This window comes from Lissotriton vulgaris, chromosome 1_1 (assembly GCF_964263255.1).
Source record: "Lissotriton vulgaris chromosome 1_1, aLisVul1.2, whole genome shotgun sequence".
NCBI lineage: Eukaryota > Metazoa > Chordata > Amphibia > Caudata > Salamandridae > Lissotriton > Lissotriton vulgaris.
The window spans coordinates 74,247,434-74,267,420 of record NC_141685.1 but is presented as its reverse complement, the minus strand read 5'-3'; the positions used below and the strand labels follow the sequence as shown (position 1 = coordinate 74,267,420).

The 19,987-nt window shown below is 50.2% G+C and overlaps 1 long non-coding RNA gene and 1 pseudogene across 1 annotated transcript in view; one reads left to right on the top strand and one right to left on the bottom strand.

The window, feature by feature from the left end:
- The window catches only part of LOC147737374 (uncharacterized), an 81,488-nt gene that overhangs the window by 40,746 nt on the left and 20,755 nt on the right, over positions 1-19,987 (top strand). The window lies entirely within an intron of this gene.
- LOC147737375 (uncharacterized) lies at positions 1,060-19,070 on the bottom strand (annotated as a pseudogene).

Here is a 19,987-nt window from a genome sequence, read left to right as displayed (position 1 = left end):
CAATGATGCTCCCGTGAACATGCTCTTCGATTCTGGGGCCAAGGTAACGCTAGTCCCCAAAACATTTTATGAGCGTAATCTGCTGGGCAAAGTCACCCTGTTGAAGCCAGACATTAGACCAAAAGGTTAAGGTGGAGTGACTATTGAGTTGCTGGGTTATTTCTGGGGCACAATTGACTTCAAAAGGAGAGTCATCCCTGGTAAAATCTATGTCTTGATGAAAGGGGACTCGCTCATAAGTTGGTTCCATCAATGTGATCTACATATCTGCGTTGATCCCAATGAGATCTGTCTGCCTAAAAGAATTACCACCAATTAGGGTTGTTAGTAATGCTAATCGAGACTGTGTACATAGGATAAAGGTCAAATCTAACGCTGTTCTAAAAACAGCTAAGGAGCTAAGGTCAGGAATGCACGTCTGTTAGTAAGGGAGAGCATGAAAGTTGAATTAGACAATCTCTTAGCCAAGGGAAACCTTCAAGAAGTTGAAGCAACGGAGTGGGCCTCTCCTGTTATGGCCCGCAAAGCCAATGGGGAGGAAAGGCTCTGTGTCGGCTCGAGGGAGCTCAACGAAGCAGTTATTGTTGATCATTGCCCTTTACACAACATAACTAAAATGCTGTGTTCTCTTGAGGGGGCAAGGCATTTTTCATCCTTGGACTTGACCTCTCCCTTTCACCAGGCCAGGCTTCACTCCTCTTCAGAATATTCAGAAAATTCACTCCTCTTCCCTCCTTTGAAACACCCTTTAGTACCTTTAGATTTCTAAGAATGCCTTTTGGACTGATTTCTGCATCCTCAGTTTTTTAGTGGGCGATGAAGGGCATTCCTGATGGCCTTCGGGGTGTCAAGGTGTACCCAGATGATGTGCTCATCTTTGGTGTGGATCTTGAGGAGCATGATGGGAGGCTGAGGTCAGTATTGAAGAAGTTACATGATGCTTACCGCACTCTTAGGGCTGACAAGTGCAAATTTTATATCTTAGGGCACTTTTTGTCCGCTGCAGGCATCGAATCCAAAGTGTCATTGGTAAATACCCTTTGTAATTTGCACACCCCTTTAAACAAGGAAGAGTTTGTAAAGTTTCTGGGCATAGCTGAATTTTATCAAAAGTTTGTTCCGAACTTTGCAGAGAAAACCTCTTGTTTGAGGTCTCTCCTCCAGAAGCGAAGCACATTTGTTGGGTCCAAGGGCTGTGAGAAAGTGTTTGAGTGCATTAAGAAACATCTGAATGAAACACCTTGTCTAGCAAGTTTTGATTCCACATCTTATCTCATGACTGATGCCAGCTCGAAGGGGTTAGGATCACTTCTTTTGCAGATGCTTGATAGGGAGGATAAAGCCATTCTTTTCGTCTCTAGGCCCTTGAGAGGTGATGAATGCAACTGTTCTGTTGTGGAGAAAGAAGCTCTGGGTGTTTTCTGGGCGGTACCCAAGCTAAGAAAGGTTTTGTGGGGGAAAAGGTTCAGAAATCCTACTGGCCACAATCCTCTTAGGAAGGTCTTCTCTAAGAAAGACATTGACTTTGTATCCCATAGGATACTGAAGTGGGTTGTGGCTCTACAGTTCTGGCAGACTGTCTGTCAAGACTCGGGGTGAGGAGTGTGAAACGACGGATGATGTTGAGTGGTTTTGAGGTGAATAACTGGATGAAGGAATTAATTTGTGTCTGATTAGTGAAGGGTTGATTACTGAGAGTGAGTACAGTGAACCTCAGATGAACGATTTAGACTTGCAGAAAGTTCTAACCATGGCCACAAGGTGGTTGGTGTGAAAAGAAGGACTGTGAAGAGGTCCTCGAAGGCTTTTGGCAAGTTAGGGAAGATCTGACGGTGGAGGATGGTCTCCTCATGCGCGGTAGTATGTTGGTTGCACCCCTTGCACTAAGGGATAAGCTAGTAAAGAGTGCTCACACCTCGCACATGGGCATTGCCATGCCAAAGGAAAGGATCAAGTAAGCATATTGGTGGCCTGCCATGGATGTACATGTAGAGAGGTTGGTGCGTGAATGTGTTGAATGTGCGTGGTGTGACAGGATATTGAAGTGCAGGATGCAACCCATGGTTATTAGAGAACAGGCTTCTGGTCTGTGGACGGACATTTCAATCAATATTTTGGGACCTGTGAAGTTGAAGACTCTGGATTGCTATTTGATCGTGTGTATTGATATGTTTTCCCTTTGGCCTGATATCAATATTGTTAATTCCGTTGAGTATGGTGTAGTGATTGAGTTTCTAGAGTTTCCCGTTAACACTCTTGTCTGAAAATGGTGTTCAGTTCACATCCTTAGTCATGGAAGAGTTTCTAAGTTCCAGGGGGATCAAGCATAAGAACGTGGCCCTGTACCATCCACAAAGCAATAGTGTGGTGGAAAGATTTGTCAAGGTTCTTAAAGAGACTATGCAACAAGCTGTTGCCTGTGGTGAAAGTTGGGACTGGGCCATTGTTGGACTTGGCCCTTCTGGCAGGTTCACCCCTAAACTTGTTGCTTTTAATTGTGACCTGGTGTTAGATTTTTTGGCTTCTGCGCACTTTCACTGTGTCCCAGTGTAAAGTGCGTGCGCACTCTTGAGTGCGTGTGGTGAGATTGGCCTGCCCTCCCATAGGAATGCAAGGGGAATGTGTGTGTCCATGTTAGTTCCTGATGTGTGGGGAGTGCAGGGTCGAGTTGATATGTGCGGACTCGTGTGATCAACTAGAAGTTGGCAGGTCTGTGTAATAAAGATTAATTGACTGTCTGGCTTGTGATTTGCTGGCTCCAGGAGTCAGGATGAGTCTGCCCCGGTGGTGAATAGAGAGATTGACAGCCAGATGGGTGGGAGGAGTGCACCTGGGACATGAATAAGGCTGGGCCTTCCTTACACAATGCTGGCTTCGTCCCCTGTGGTGCGACTGATGTCCCTAGCCTGACTAGTGAATGGGGAGAGGGGCTGAGAACAACTGTGGTAAATTAAATTTACTTATTACCTCATTTCTGAATTTCTATGCTTAATAAATCATAATTTCTTGTCAATGCAAAGCGAGGAGTCCGTGGTGCTCAAATGAAGGAGGAGGAGACCAATAACTCGAGTTAAGGGGAGCGCTTCCAGCACCAAGCGGGCACAGGAGCAATCTCTCAAGTCCCTCTCTTGAAGTGGGGGTTTATTTTTTACAGCAGAACATTTTATACAGTCTTGGTCATGAGGCAAAATAGAGGAACAAACAGGTCATGGCAGATAGAGGAACAAAGATCAGAGCAGAGTGTGAATAAATGGGGGTGTGTCTTAGGCTTCGTGAGGGGACTTGCGATGTGAAATAGTCTGACAGTTGGAAGGGGGAGGCTTCCTCATTTGGGGTTTGTGCTCGTGCTTCATGTCAGAAACATGAACCATCTTGTGTAAAACAGGAACTATCTTGCTGGTTCTGGGAATTGGCTGAACCACAAGAGTCAAAAAGAGGAACTATCTTGTGTAAAACAGAGACCATCTGCTCTCTGGCTTGCAGTAACTATTTCTTAAAACAGTAATTATCTGCTGGTTCTGGGAATTGGCTGAAGCACAGGAAGGGGTGGTCAATGAACTAAGATGCCAGGTGCATGGTGTCTTACAGTTAAGAACAGGAACTATCTGCTGCTGGTTCCCAGAATTGGCAGAACCACAGAAATGTGTGTGTTCACAGTGTACAACCTTGTGCTTCCTCTATTAGTTGGTGTGGTTTCAGGGCCTAACCTCGTGCTTCCTCTTTCAGTTGGGGGTGGTCACAGGGCAGTTGGTGTGACAGGCTGAGTTACCAACAATGGACAGGATGTGGCTGAGTCTCTGGCACAACTGGGGGAAGGCACACAGGCAGGCTTCTTGGAATTGGCTCGACCACAAGGAGCAGGGGGTTGTGCAAGATTCAATGAGGATGTGAAGGACAGTTTTCAGACAAGTTGCTGAGAGCATGTCACACACAAAATGGGTGCTTGTCTGAATGAGAAAAATGGCTGTCAGGCAGAAACAGGGAAATGATGGGGCACAATCGTCAATTTTATTTCCACATTCCCTCCTTGCCCCAGAGTGTACCTACATTATATCTCAATTTGCATGAGATCATCTATACATTCTTGTAGCATAATTCTTTCCCTTTCTCTCTGCTGGACAAGTGGTTTAGGAATGCAGTTTGCAGCGCATAGACCGCACAGGGCAGGACCACATTGGATGCAAAGGCAGCATCCAGTTATTATCAGGAATATTATACCTGCTGCTGACAGCAGTTGCCATCCCCAGGACGATATTATCTTCCAGAACCAGTCGGACCACGTCCAAGTGCCAGGTTCTTGATGTAAACTTACGGCTATCTTGTGTAATTTTGTTATGGCCGTGTATACAGATGGGGAATTATCAGGAATAAATATACAGCAGCTAGAGCCTATAATTTTACAGGCTCCGCCTCTGTCAGCCAGGATGATGTCAAGGACAAGGCGATTTTGGAGAGTAACCAATCGTATGGCAGACTGCTCCTGGGTTAAACTCCCCAGGGCAGACGCCGTCTGGTTTACAACAGCCTCTAAGGTCCTTGTCAACCTGCGTATAAGCTTGCTGTTCTATACAGGACCAACAAAGAAGAAGAACCCTTTGTTAAAATCTGCATACTGTTCCCATGAGGTTTCCGTTTGGTCAACCAAGGAGGTATCGATCGTTCTTTTATGTCTGACATGGGGCACTAGGAGGTCTCGGTGGTAAGTGGATGGGGCCACAAAGACAGGGGGTAACAGGAATGCTATATAGCAAGTTCCCCCCCAGTTCAAGGGCAGCTGCACATAGGCCGTTTGGCCACAGACAAAATAAGTATGGCGAGATGCTAGAAATGAGGACTTTCCTCTGTCTTCAAAACTTATAGTGGTATGACAGTCACTGTGTCCTAATGGAACAGATTCAGAAAAGGGGGTGGTGATGAACAGAGTGTCTGAATTAAGCAGACCACTCTTACCCAGTCCAAAGATCAGGGCTTGATCCATCACCGTTTTTTAGCTCACTGCACCATCCCAGCTCAGAACTTGGCTATATGCAAATTAGTCTGACCCTGGCCCAGTGCATCATGGGAACAGGGCAGACCAAACTACCAAGCCAATTCTTATACTGGGAAGGAAACTGTAGGAGAGTAGGGTCTGCAATCCTATGATCACCCAGATTTTTTGCTTTTGTTTCACTGGTTTACGACTTTCTCTGGCTGTGGGTCTGCTGATCAGACCCACAGCCTGGCTGTTTTCTTTCTAAATTACGAGATGTACCCTAGGTGCATTTACCAATTGGTACTGGGCCACCTTGTCAGACCCCGTAACGCAGGGCATAGGTGTACCCAGGGCCGCCAGGGGCTGAAGCATGTATTATGCCACCCCCGGCTGGCCTCCTAAATTTGACACAACTGGCTGCACGACAGCTGGGGCGAAGCCGTGTAACCACCCTTCGCTTTAGGTATAGTAGCTCTATATCTAACCATACAATGGACACCCGAGTTCCTATCAGTCACTCCTATGGCAGGCCTTAACAATCCTGAAGGCAGAGTGCGTGGGCTCGTGTGAGCTAGGTTCAGGCCCGAGCCGAGCCCGGTTGCAGCTTGCGGAATCAAGACCCACTAGCTGTTCCATGATAACGCGTACCATATCGGTAACTCCGGTGTCGCGTTATCAAGGCATGTCGAGTAAGGTGTCATACGAATCGGGGTGCTGCCCTCTCACCAATTCTGGCGATGAGGTTAGCATCCCACCCTTCTAGAGGGACACGACATGTACGTAACTGTGAACCCCGGTTAAAGTTAACTGAAGCCTCAGCTCCACAAAATGGATGCTGCCACCACAGACACGAGTCTGACCTCCTGCTGCTGGGAGTCCTTCCAGCGAGGAGCACTTGGACAAAGGGTTTCCTGTCGAGGGCGCTGTTCGCACCGTCCCAGACAGGGTTTGTGTATTCTGGGTAGGTAGGGCTTTGGCGAGAAGGTGACTGCGAAGTGGCACCCCGGTGCTCACTACGCATCTGCCGGTTAGAACCAGTTCCAGGGGCGACAGCCCTGGCCTGGGGAAAGTCCGGCAGGGGAGAGGGGCGTAACTACCCCCCTTCCTGGTCCCACCCTTAGGGCAGGACCTAGTCATGTACCCACCCCTTTCTTTAGAATAAAGACCGGAGCGGGGACCCTTCCAAATTAGATCATCTTTGATTCAAGAACTACTTTCTACGAAAGGACATTCAAGACTCTTCTCAAGATTTCTCCCTTGTGACTAAGGAGTAGTCACCCTGCATCAGCGGGCACCAACTAAGAACTCTGCGGTTTGCTGTAAGTCCTTCCTCAAGGAATCCGACGGCCCAGCTCGACGAGAACCGGCTTCCCTGGCACCTCTGACCTCTACCCACATCATCAGCTCAGCTGTGATCCGTGGGTGCGACGAGACCTCGAGGGACCGGCCATCATCAGAACCTGCACGCTCTTAAAAACCAGCACGACCATCGAGGTAACTCTCTGGTGAGTGCTCTGGGGTCCGAGAAGCCCCGACCCTGAGCCGCTCCAGCACCGAAGTGCAGTCTCCCAGCATCTCCACGATCTGCGTGGGGCCCTTCTGCTCGCTGCTCAGCACGTTGTCTGGTCACTAGCCGCTGGCGTGTGTCCTTCTGTGACGACATCCGAGAATCATCACTGCTGGTCTGGTTGCTCCAGACTGGCCCTTGCTTCCATCTTTCCGAGAAGCACCCCGGACCCTCCTGGTCCACTCAAGACGCCCTCTTAGGCCCACCACGTGGCCCTGAGAACTGCCAAGGCTTGTTGCCCCATCCTGGGCCCAGCGACGCCGACAGCATCATCCTTCGTGGGACAGCTCGCACCTCCGCCGTGGTCGCCGACAACGCCTCCTGGTCCGTGAGACTGCAGAGCCTAGCGTCGCCCACTCACCTGGTCGAGGTGACGGCCAACCGGTGCCTTCCTGGTACCCTCTGACTACTGGCTAGTAGTACGAACTTGGTCCCCTCTGCTTTCAGGTTTCTTCAATCTCCGATCCAGGCTTGGATCTCTACGAACTATTCAGCACTGGTCGCCGGCCAGCAACTCCTTCTCTTCCGGCTCCTGGCTCGTCAGCGAAGACCCCGACGCCTGTAAGACTTGTGCAGCCGCAGCCCTCGTGGCTAGGTAACTCGGCATTTCGGTGCCTGCATAGCCTCCTTACTCTAGGGTCCCGAGTCCCTCGCTTCCGACTTGCCTTATCGGGTCCGCCCGAGACCTTAATCTTTCCGTGTCCTCGGACACTTGTTCCTAATTGTGCACTTGAAGTATTTGCTAAAGAGATTTGGTTTGTGCTTAGTACCCTGTCCTCATAAAGAGTACAGGGCTGTTGTGATTCTTAATAAATATACTGTTTATTTTCATAACACTTGTGTGGTGTCCTTTCACTGGGTGTTCAAGGGGTACATGTGTGGTAAACAGCTGGCTTAACACGCCCTCTCGAGTCTTTAGCCTTAGACTGCTCGTATCCACGCTACTAGGATAGCTGGTCTATAGGTTGACTTACAACCAAACACCATAAGGGTCGTTGGAACGATACATAGCGGTCGCTAGAATAGCGAACGTTGCATATCGGGCCAACTTCTCACATTGGTGAGCAGCGGTTGGGATTTGAGCTTGCTGTTGTTTTACCACACGTATCCTAAGAATATCTTGTTGAAAGATCGCACAAAGTACTGTTAGTACATATAACCAAAAGCTTAGAATACTCTGAGTTCTACTGAACCAGCTGTTGTAGCTCCTCAAGGCTTAGCACACCTTGGCTACAACTCTTAGCAAGGGTACAGTAGGCAAACACGTAGTGTAGGTAGGTGCATCACTTACACCACACTAGAACCAGTATGTCGGACAAAGGAGGAAACTCTGGGTCTCCCCTTGTGTCAGTTGACCCTCCACAGGTCATCCCTTCAGGATATACTGTGCTGAGCTTCAAGGAGTTAAGACGACTGTGTCACTCCAGGAAGATTCAGCAGGGGTCTAACCCCACAACGTCCTTTCTGATTGGTCTCTTGGAGACTTATGATGCCAGGAGAGCTGAGAAACTTCGTAGCTCTTCTAATCCAGAAGGAGACATGCCTCCCCTCGAGGGAACCCGAGACGATCCTGACCTCATTCACCTCGCAACTGAGAACGAGGATGTGGAGGAGGATGAGGATGAGGATCTCTCTGGGGATGAGGCAGATAAGGGACAGGTAGAAGTCGTCAGACTAAGCAGGTCCAACTTAAGCAAACATGATAGCGGTACTGGGGGACCCCTGGGGCCACTATCAGGTCAGCTTAACATTGGGAATGGACGAGCCCGATCTCTGTCAAGAGGCTCTGGCGGATCCCTTCGAACCAATGGCTCTCACAACTCTTCTCAAAGAGGGATGACATCCCCTCAGAGGAGAGTGTACGAAGCTAAGGAAAGGGCAGCCAATCTGAGGATCGAAAGGGAAGAACTTGCCCTGGCCAAAGAAAGGCTTGCCTTTGCTAGAGAGCAACAGTTAAGTGGGGCAGTCCCCACTGGTGGCAGCAATGTACCTAGTAATAGGGAAAAGAGTTTCGATACGAAACACCTTGGTAAGATAGTGCCCCCCTTTAAACAAGGGGACGACATCCACAAATGGATTACTGCTTTGGAGAGGGCCTGCACTGTGCAGGGTGTTCCCCAGAGTCAGTGGGCAGCTATCTTGTGGCTCTCCTTTGAAGGAAAAGGAAGAGACAAGCTCCTCACCACAAGGGTGGAGGATGCTAACAATTACCAGATCTTGAAAAATACACTCGTTGAAGGGTTCGGCCTAACCACTGAGCAGTACAGGGTGCTGTTCAGGGATACCCAGAAAACGCAGTCTCAAGATTGGTCTGATTTCGTCGATTGTGCCACTAAGGCTTTTGAGGGCTGGTTGCTGGGCAGTAAGGTTACTGATTATCAAGGATTGTATAATTTGATGATGAGAGAACAAATTTTAAACAATTGTCAGAACCAGTTGTTGCATCAGCATCTTGTCGACTCGGATCTGACCTCTCCCCAAGAATTGGGAAAGAAGGCAGACAGATGGGTTCGTACGAGAGTTAAGCAGAACCAGGGCCAGAATCAAGGTGGTCAGAAGAAAGCAGACCAGAAGGGTAAAGATTCTAAAGGGGAACAAAATGACCAGAAGTCTTCGACAGGTCCCCAACAACCCAAAGAGGGTGGGGGTCAGGCTCCCCAAAAGAAGAAAGAAGGCCAATCCAAAAGATGGTGCCAGTACTGTAAAAGTAAGTCTCACTGGTTTAGTGAGTGCAACAAGAAAGGAGGAGGGCATACTCCTGCCACTGCAGCCCCTAAGGCACCTGTGCCCCCTAGTACAGTCAGCAGTGGTAGTGCGCCTCCCAAGGGTTTAGTAGGGTTAACCCTGGGTTCTGAGGGGCGTGACAACTTAGTTGGCACACTCACTCAGGCTGTCCTTGTCAGTACGGGGGACGCAGACGTATCCCCTGACGTAAGCCCCAATACTTTGGGCAAATACCGACAGACGCCTTTCATAAATGGCAAGATGGCTCAGGCCTATAGGGACACTTGTGCCAGCGTCACCATGGTGACGCCTAACTTTGTGGACCCTGGACAGATCATGCCAGGTACAGAATTCCTGGTGACCAATGCAAGCAATGTCACTACCAATCACAGTATGGCAATTGTAGCTTTCTCCTGGGGAGGGGTAACTGGCCAAAAGAAGGTTGTAGTTAGTCCAGACCTCCCAGTGGATTGTTTGTTGGGCAATGATTTGGAGTCGTCACAATGGTCAGAAGTGGAGCACCGGACTCACATGGAAATGTTAGGTCTGCCAGCACATGTGTTCGCTGTGACTAGGTCACAGGTCAGGAAATGCCCCACTGAACAGGTGCTGGATCCTGGAACAACGGACCAGACACCTCCCAAGAAAAAGAGCAGTAGGGTTAAGGCTGCGCCTTCCCCCTTGCCCCAGGTCGAGGATCAAGTCTCAGAGGAGGCTGACCTACCGGAATTGAGGGAAACTGAGCCAAGGGAATTCGAACTTGATCAAGTTGAATTCTTGGGTTCAGGGGGACCCTCAAGGGAAGACCTGGGGAAGGACCAGTTAGACTGCCCTTCTCTTGAACCCCTCAGACAGCAGGCTGCTGCTGAGGCTGCTGGGAACGCCACAGGTACCCACAAGGTATACTGGGAAGATGGACTCCTGTACACTGAGTCAAGAGACCCCAAGCCTGGCATGACCAGGAGGCTGGTTGTACCCTTGTCTCAGCGTGGTTTCCTACTTACCTTGGCCCACGAGATTCCCTTAGCAGGTCACTTAGGCCAGACGAAAACGTGGGACAGGCTTGTCTCACACTTTCACTGGCCTCACATGAACGAGGATACCAAGGAGTTTTGCCGCTCCTGTGTCACTTGCCAAGCCAGTGGTAAGTCAGGTGGCACAACAATAGCCCCCCTTATACCAATGCCTGTGGTGGGGGTGCCCTTTGAACGGGTGGGGATCGACATCGTCGGTCCCATGGAACCACCTACAGCCTCAGGGCACAAGTTTATACTGGTGGTAGTGGATCATGCCACCAGGTATCCTGAAGCTATTCCCCTTAGGACCACTACAGCACCTGTTGTGGCAAGAGCCCTAGTTGGAGTGTTCTCCAGAGTGGGCTTCCCTAAGGAGGTCGTCTCCGACAGAGGTGCAAACTTCATGTCGAGCTACTTAACTGCTATGTGGAAGGAATGTGGTGTTAACTACAAGTTCACTACACCCTATCATCCACAATGCAATGGGCTTGTTGAGAGATTCAACAGGACCCTAAAAGGGATGATTCATGGACTACCGGAAAAGCTTCGGCGTAGATGGGACGTCCTGATCCCCTGCCTCTTGTTCGCCTACAGAGAAGTCCCACAGAAGGGGGTTGGCTACAGCCCTTTTGAACTTCTGTACGGGCATCCTGTAAGGGGACCCCTGTGTTTGGTGAAGGAAGGATGGGAGAGACCTCTCAAAAAGCCTGCAGCCAACATAGTGGACTATGTGCTTGGCCTCCGCTCGCGGATGGCTGAGTACATGGAAAAGGCATCTGAAAACCTTAAGGCCAGCCAAGAACTCCAAAAAGCTTGGCATGACCAAAAGGCTGTCTTGACTGTTTACCAGCCCGGACAGAAGGTGTGGGTGTTGGAGCCAGTGGCCCCAGCAGCACTCAAGGACAAATGGTCCGGGCCCTACACCATCCTGGAGAAAAAGGGAGAGGTCACCTACTTGGTCGACCTGGGAACTCCCCGGAGCCCCCACAGGGTGCTTCATGTCAACAGGCTAAAAGCATATGTCGACAGGAAGGACATGAGTTTGCTCATGGCCTTAGATGAGGGACAGGAAGAGGAGAGTGACCCTCTCCCCGACCTGCTCACTCAGAATCCTGACGATGGCTCGGTAGATGGTGTTGTCGTTTGTGGCAGCCTCTCCGAACATCAACAGAGCGACTGTAAACAGGTTCTTCAGTCGTTCAGGCATATGTTTTCTCTAACACCCAGTCAGACCGATTGGTGTACCCATGAGGTTGACACTGGTGACAGCTTGCCCGTCAAGAGTAAAATCTACAGGCAGCCTGATCACGTTAGAGACTGCATCAAAAGTGAAGTGCAGAAAATGTTGGAGTTGGGAGTCATTGAACCCTCGGATAGCCCTTGGGCTAGTCCCGTAGTTCTAGTGCCGAAACCTCACACCCAGGGTGGTAAGAGAGAGATGAGGTTTTGCGTAGACTACAGGGGTCTCAATGCAGTCACTAAGACTGACGCCCACCCAATACCAAGGGCAGACGAGCTTATCGATAGATTGGCTTCGGCCAACTACCTAAGTACGTTTGACCTGACAGCTGGGTATTGGCAAATCAGGTTAGCTGAGGACGCCAAGCCTAAAACCGCATTTTCAACCCCTGGTGGGCATTACCAGTTCGTGGTGATGCCCTTTGGTCTGAAAAATGCACCTGCCACCTTCCAACGGTTGGTGAATCAAGTCCTTACTGGGCTGGATGACTTCTGTGCGGCGTATCTTGACGATATTGCTGTCTTTAGCTCCACCTGGGAGGATCACCTGGTCCACCTGCGGAAGACGTTAGAGGCACTGCAAGCAGCAGGTCTCACTATCAAGGCCACCAAGTGCCAGATAGGGCAGACACAGGTTGTATACCTGGGCCACCTTGTAGGTGGAGGTCAGGTTCAGCCACTGGAGAGCAAGATACAGTCAATCAGGGACTGGGCTCCTCCAACCACCCAGACTCAGGTTCGAGCTTTCTTGGGCCTGACTGGTTACTATAGGAAGTTTGTCAGGAACTATGGTTCAATTGTGACACCATTAAACGAACTGACAAGTAAGAAAATGCCAAAAAAGGTTCAGTGGACAGCGAGCTGTCAAAAAGCATTCGATGACCTAAAGCAGGCCATGTGCACGGCGCCTATCCTCAAGAGTCCGGACTACTCCAAACCATTCATTGTCCAAACAGATGCTTCTGAGTTGGGTGTGGGAGCTGTTCTTTCTCAACTGAATTTTGATGGTCAAGACCAGCCCATTGCTTTTATAAGCAGAAGGCTGACCCCTAGAGAGAAGAATTGGTCAGCTATTGAGAGGGAGACCTTTGCTGTGGTTTGGGCCCTGAAGAAGCTGAGGCCATACTTGTTTGGTACTCACTTCAAGATTCAGACCGACCATAAGCCCCTCTTGTGGCTAAATCAGATGAAGGGTGAAAACCCCAAACTGCTTAGGTGGTCCATTTCCCTACAGGGGATGGACTTTACAGTGGAACATAGACCTGGTACTGATCATGGCAATGCCGATGGGCTCTCCAGATATTTCCACTTAGAACAAGAAGACTCACCTGGTCAAGGTTAGCTTATTGTTCCGACGTTTGGGGGGGGGGGGTCATGTAGGAGAGTAGGGTCTGCAATCCTATGATCACCCAGATTTTTTGCTTTTGTTTCACTGGTTTACGACTTTCTCTGGCTGTGGGTCTGCTGATCAGACCCACAGCCTGGCTGTTCTCTTTCTAAATTACGAGATGTACCCTAGGTGCATTTACCAATTGGTACTGGGCCACCTTGTCAGACCCCGTAACGCAGGGCATAGGTGTACCCAGGGCCGCCAGGGGCTGAAGCATGTATTATGCCACCCCCGGCTGGCCTCCTAAATTTGACACAACTGGCTGCACGACAGCTGGGGCGAAGCCGTGTAACCACCCTTCGCTTTAGGTATAGTAGCTCTATATCTAACCATACAATGGACACCCGAGTTCCTATCAGTCACTCCTATGGCAGGCCTTAACAATCCTGAAGGCAGAGTGCGTGGGCTCGTGTGAGCTAGGTTCAGGCCCGAGCCGAGCCCGGTTGCAGCTTGCAGAATCAAGACCCACTAGCTGTTCCATGATAACGCGTACCATATCGGTAACTCCGGTGTCGCGTTATCAAGGCATGTCGAGTAAGGTGTCATACGAATCGGGGTGCTGCCCTCTCACCAATTCTGGCGATGAGGTTAGCATCCCACCCTTCTAGAGGGACACGACATGTACGTAACTGTGAACCCCGGTTAAAGTTAACTGAAGCCTCAGCTCCACAAAATGGATGCTGCCACCACAGACACGAGTCTGACCTCCTGCTGCTGGGAGTCCTTCCAGCGAGGAGCACTTGGACAAAGGGTTTCCTGTCGAGGGCGCTGTTCGCACCGTCCCAGACAGGGTTTGTGTATTCTGGGTAGGTAGGGCTTTGGCGAGAAGGTGACTGCGAAGTGGCACCCCGGTGCTCACTACGCATCTGCCGGTTAGAACCAGTTCCAGGGGCGACAGCCCTGGCCTGGGGAAAGTCCGGCAGGGGAGAGGGGCGTAACTACCCCCCTTCCCGGTCCCACCCTTAGGGCAGGACCTAGTCATGTACCCACCCCTTTCTTTAGAATAAAGACCGGAGCGGGGACCCTTCCAAATTAGATCCTCTTTGATTCAAGAACTACTTTCTACGAAAGGACATTCAAGACTCTTCTCAAGATTTCTCCCTTGTGACTAAGGAGTAGTCACCCTGCATCAGCGGGCACCAACTAAGAACTCTGCGGTTTGCTGTAAGTCCTTCCTCAAGGAATCCGACGGCCCAGCTCGACGAGAACCGGCTTCCCTGGCACCTCTGACCTCTACCCACATCATCAGCTCAGCTGTGATCCGTGGGTGCGACGAGACCTCGAGGGACCGGCCATCATCAGAACCTGCACGCTCTTAAAAACCAGCACGACCATCGAGGTAACTCTCTGGTGAGTGCTCTGGGGTCCGAGAAGCCCCGACCCTGAGCCGCTCCAGCACCGAAGTGCAGTCTCCCAGCATCTCCACGATCTGCGTGGGGCCCTTCTGCTCGCTGCTCAGCACGTTGTCTGGTCACTAGCCGCTGGCGTGTGTCCTTCTGTGACGACATCCGAGAATCATCACTGCTGGTCTGGTTGCTCCAGACTGGCCCTTGCTTCCATCTTTCCGAGAAGCACCCCGGACCCTCCTGGTCCACTCAAGACGCCCTCTTAGGCCCACCACGTGGCCCTGAGAACTGCCAAGGCTTGTTGCCCCATCCTGGGCCCAGCGACGCCGACAGCATCATCCTTCGTGGGACAGCTCGCACCTCCGCCGTGGTCGCCGACAACGCCTCCTGGTCCGTGAGACTGCAGAGCCTAGCGTCGCCCACTCACCTGGTCGAGGTGACGGCCAACCGGTGCCTTCCTGGTACCCTCTGACTACTGGCTAGTAGTACGAACTTGGTCCCCTCTGCTTTCAGGTTTCTTCAATCTCCGATCCAGGCTTGGATCTCTACGAACTATTCAGCACTGGTCGCCGGCCAGCAACTCCTTCTCTTCCGGCTCCTGGCTCGTCAGCGAAGACCCCGACGCCTGTAAGACTTGTGCAGCCGCAGCCCTCGTGGCTAGGTAACTCGGCATTTCGGTGCCTGCATAGCCTCCTTACTCTAGGGTCCCGAGTCCCTCGCTTCCGACTTGCCTTATCGGGTCCGCCCGAGACCTTAATCTTTCCGTGTCCTCGGACACTTGTTCCTAATTGTGCACTTGAAGTATTTGCTAAAGAGATTTGGTTTGTGCTTAGTACCCTGTCCTCATAAAGAGTACAGGGCTGTTGTGATTCTTAATAAATATACTGTTTATTTTCATAACACTTGTGTGGTGTCCTTTCACTGGGTGTTCAAGGGGTACATGTGTGGTAAACAGCTGGCTTAACACGCCCTCTCGAGTCTTTAGCCTTAGACTGCTCGTATCCACGCTACTAGGATAGCTGGTCTATAGGTTGACTTACAACCAAACACCATAAGGGTCGTTGGAACGATACATAGCGGTCGCTAGAATAGCGAACGTTGCATATCGGGCCAACTTCTCACAGAAACAAGCTACCGGGGACCGGTTTCTGGCATTTCAGCCGTCTTCGGCCCGGCTTGCTTGAATCCTGATGGTGCAATGAGCTAGGGACTCACATCTGAGTATACCCTTCCACGCTTATGGTGGACAAAAATGATTCAGAAAAGGGGGTGGTGATGAACAGAGTGTCTGAATTAAGCAGACCACTCTTACCCAGTCCAAAGATCAGGGCTTGATCCATCACCGTTTTTTAGCTCACTGCACCATCCCAGCTCAGAACTTGGATATATGCAAATTAGTCTGACCCTGGCCCAGTGCATCATGGGAACAGGGCAGACCAAACTACCAAGCCAATTCTTATACTGGGAAGGAAACAAGCTACCGGGGACCGGTTTCTGGCATTTCAGCCGTCTTCGGCCCGGCTAGCTTGAATCCTGATGGTGCAATGAGCTAGGGACTCACATCTGAGTATACCCTTCCACGCTTATGGTGGACAAAAATGATTCAGAAAAGGGGGTGGTGATGAACAGAGTGTCTGAATTAAGCAGACCACTCTTACCCAGTCCAAAGATCAGGGCTTGATCCATCACCGTTTTTTAGCTCACTGCACCATCCCAGCTCAGAACTTGGCTATATGCAAATTAGTCTGACCCTGGCCCAGTGCATCATGGGAACAGGGCAGACCAAACTACCAAGCCAATTCTTATACTGGGAAGGAAACAAGCTACCGGGGACCGGTTTCTGGCATTTCAGCCGTCTTCGGCCCGGCTTGCTTGAATCCTGATGGTGCAATGAGCTAGGGACTCACATCTGAGTATACCCTTCTACGCTTATGGTGGACAAAAATGATTCAGAAAAGGGGGTGGTGATGAACAGAGTGTCTGAATTAAGCAGACCACTCTTACCCAGTTCAAAGATCAGGGCTTGATCCATCACCGTTTTTTAGCTCACTGCACCATCCCAGCTCAGAACTTGGCTATATGCAAATTAGTCTGACCCTTGCCCAGTGCATCATGGGAACAGGGCAGAACAAACTACCAAGCCAATTCTTATACTGGGAAGGAAACAAGCTACCGGGGACCGGTTTCTGGCATTTCAGCCGTCTTCGGCCCGGCTTGCTTGAATCCTGATGGTGCAATGAGCTAGGGACTCACATCTGAGTATACCCTTCCACGCTTATGGTGGACAAAAATGATTCAGAAAAGGGGGTGGTGATGAACAGAGTGTCTGAATTAAGCAGACCACTCTTATCCAGTCCAAAGATCAGGGCTTGATCCATCACCGTTTTTAGCTCACTGCACCATCCCAGCTCAGAACTTGGCTATATGCAAATTAGTCTGACCCTGGCCCAGTGCATCATGGGAACAGGGCAGACCAAACTACCAAGCCAATTCTTATACTGGGAAGGAAACAAGCTACCGGGGACCGGTTTCTGGCATTTCAGCCGTCTTCGGCCCGGCTTGCTTGAATCCTGATGGTGCAATGAGCTAGGGACTCACATCTGAGTATACCCTTCCACGCTTATGGTGAACAAAAATGATTCAGAAAAGGGGGTGGTGATGAACAGAATGTCTGAATTAAGCAGACCACTCTTACCCAGTCCAAAGATCAGGGCTTGATCCATCACTCTGTTCATCACCACCCCCTTTTTGAATCGTTTTGGCCACCACAAGTGTGGCAGGGTATACTCAGACATGAGTCCCTTGGTCACTGCACCACCAGGATTCAAGCAAGCCGGGCCGACGACGGCTGAAATGCCAGAAACCGGTCCCCGGAAGCTTGTCTCCTTTCCGGTGAAGAATTGGCTTGGTAGTTTGGTCTGCACTGTTCCCATGAGGCACTGGGTCAGACTAATTTGCATATAGCCAGGTTCTGAACTGGGGTGATGCAGTGAGCTAAATAACTGTGATGGATCAAGCCCTGATCTCTTGACTGGGTAAGAGTGGTTTGCTTTATTCAGACACTCTGTTCATCACCACCCCCTTTTTGAATCGTTTTTGGCCACCACAAGTGTGGCAGGGTATACTCAGACATGAGTCCCTTGGTCACTGCACCACCAGGATTCAAGCAAGCCGGGCCGACGACGGCTGAAATGCCAGAAACCGGTCCCCGGAAGCTTGTCTCCTTTCCGGTGAAGAATTGGCTTGGTACTTTGGTCTGCCCTGTTCCCATGAGGCACTGGGTCAGACTAATTTGCATATAGCCAGGTTCTGAACTGGGGTGATGCAGTGAGCTAAATAACGGTGATGGATCAAGCCCTGATCTCTTGACTGGGTAAGAGTGGTCTGCTTAATTCAGACACTCTGTTCATCACCACCCCCTTTTTGAATCGTTTTTGGCCACCACAAGTGTGGCAGGGTATACTCAGACATGAGTCCCTTGGTCACTGCACCACCAGGATTCAAGCAAGCCGGGCCGACGACGGCTGAAATGCCAGAAACCGGTCCCCGGAAGCTTGTCTCCTTTCCGGTGAAGAATTGGCTTGGTAGTTTGGTCTGCACTGTTCCCATGAGGCACTGGGTCAGACTAATTTGCATATAGCCAGGTTCTGAACTGGGGTGATGCAGTGAGCTAAATAACGGTGATGGATCAAGCCCTGATCTCTTGACTGGGTAAGAGTGGTCTGCTTAATTCAGACACTCTGTTCATCACCACCCCTTTTTTGAATCGTTTTTGGCCACCACAAGTGTGGGAGGGTATACTCAGACATGAGTCCCTTGGTCACTGCACCACCAGGATTCAAGCAAGCCGGGCCGACGACGGCTGAAATGCCAGAAACCGGTCCCCGGAAGCTTGTCTCCTTTCCGGTGAAGAATTGGCTTGGTAGTTTGGTCTGCCCTGTTCCCATGAGGCACTGGGTCAGACTAATTTGCATATAGCCAGGTTCTGAACTGGGGTGATGCAGTGAGCTAAATACCGGTGATGGATCAAGCCCTGATCTCTTGACTGGGTAAGAGTGGTCTGCTTAATTCAGACACTCTGTTCATCACCACCCCCTTTTTGAATCGCTAATGGAACAGAGCCATTTTTCTGGATGCACAGGTGTCCTTTTACTGGTGAGACCGAGATGGAAGGGGGACCAGCATTCTTTTTAGGTTTGGTATTTAACATCTTGTAGGACATGGTCATGTTCCCTTGCTTGTATTCTTCACTTTCTAGGACTGTACCTATCGCCTGAGGATTTCCATCCTCATTTGGGTAACAGGCAGCATTGAGTACCTTGTTTAAATCCCCCCAAGGCCACCCATTCTTGAATGAATTATTTCTGTCAGGGCAGGAGGTGGGGGTAGTATCGTCAGCTGTTATTAGGGCGAACCAGGCTTCACAAGTTCCATTATAAGAGAATGGGAAAGGAAAAAGAGGCATCCCTCCCTTTTTCTGATGAGGTGGGATGCGGCCACATATCCAACAATTGGTACTATTACTGGCCTGCTGAGTGTGGTGTAGCATCTGTATGAAGGTATTGTTTCGCAAGGCTAGTCTATGGGCTTGTTCATGAGGGGGTAGGTCGTGATAGGTGTGTTCCTGAGTGCTGTTGGGTGTATGAGAGGTGTGTTGTGTTGGAGGAAAAACAGTGTGGAGAATCCAACCAAGACACGTCATAACTGCCATGAGGAAAAATAATACTGTCAAACATATAATAGGACCATTATGTCTTTTTCTAGAGTTCATTTTTTCTTTCTCCCACATAGTCAAGGTGTTAAAATCCATTCGCATGCTCCAACCGCTTCACCACTGGACCGACGCCCAATGGACTTAATTAGCCAGAGTCCGAATGGCAGACCTTAACTTTGATTTGTAGTCCTGTTGTGGGGTTAGTTCCAAAGGCAATAAAGATTGTTCAGTCAAAATGTCAGTGGGATTGGCAGGGCCATCAGCAACAGTGTCTTTTTGTCCAAAATGTTTCCGGCAGTGGCTTGCGTGGAGCCAGCCCTTCCTGCCCTCGACCTTCACTGCTGTCCGTGTTGTTAGTAGTACGAGTCTTGGCTTCTTCCACCTGGGCTGGAGGGGACTGGTCCGGTCGAAGTTCCTCACGAGAAACCAGTCCCCGGGTCGGATGGCGTGTTCTTCCGGGTTGGTTTTGTCAGGGAAGGTGGCAGCAACCTGAGAACGACAAGAGTGGAGTGCAGACATCAAGGAAGCCAGGTAGTCAGTCAGCATAGTACTGTCAACATCAGTTATTCTTTTAGGCCTTGGCGTACCCCACATATTTGGTGGTCTGCCAAAGACCACTTCATATGGAGATAAGCCAGTTCTGGAATGGGCTACCATACGCATGTAGAAGAGGGCAACCGGTAAGGCTACCATCCAGTCCACGCCTTTGTCTGTACATATCTTGGCCAATTTTGTCTTCAATGTTTGGTTGTGTCTTTCTACTAGACCTGCTGCCTGAGGATGTCTTACACAGTGAAACTTCCAAGTGTACCCTAACAGAAGACACACTTGCTTCATGAGTTCAGAGGAAAAAGGTTGGCCGTTATCTGAGTAGATGACACAGGGCAACCCATACCTTGGGAAAAACTCTCTAACTAATTGTTTAGCAGTTGTCGTTGCAGTTTAATCTGGGAAGGGATAGGCTTCTGTCCATCTGGTCAGAGTACACACTACAACTAGCACATACTTGTGACCTCTAC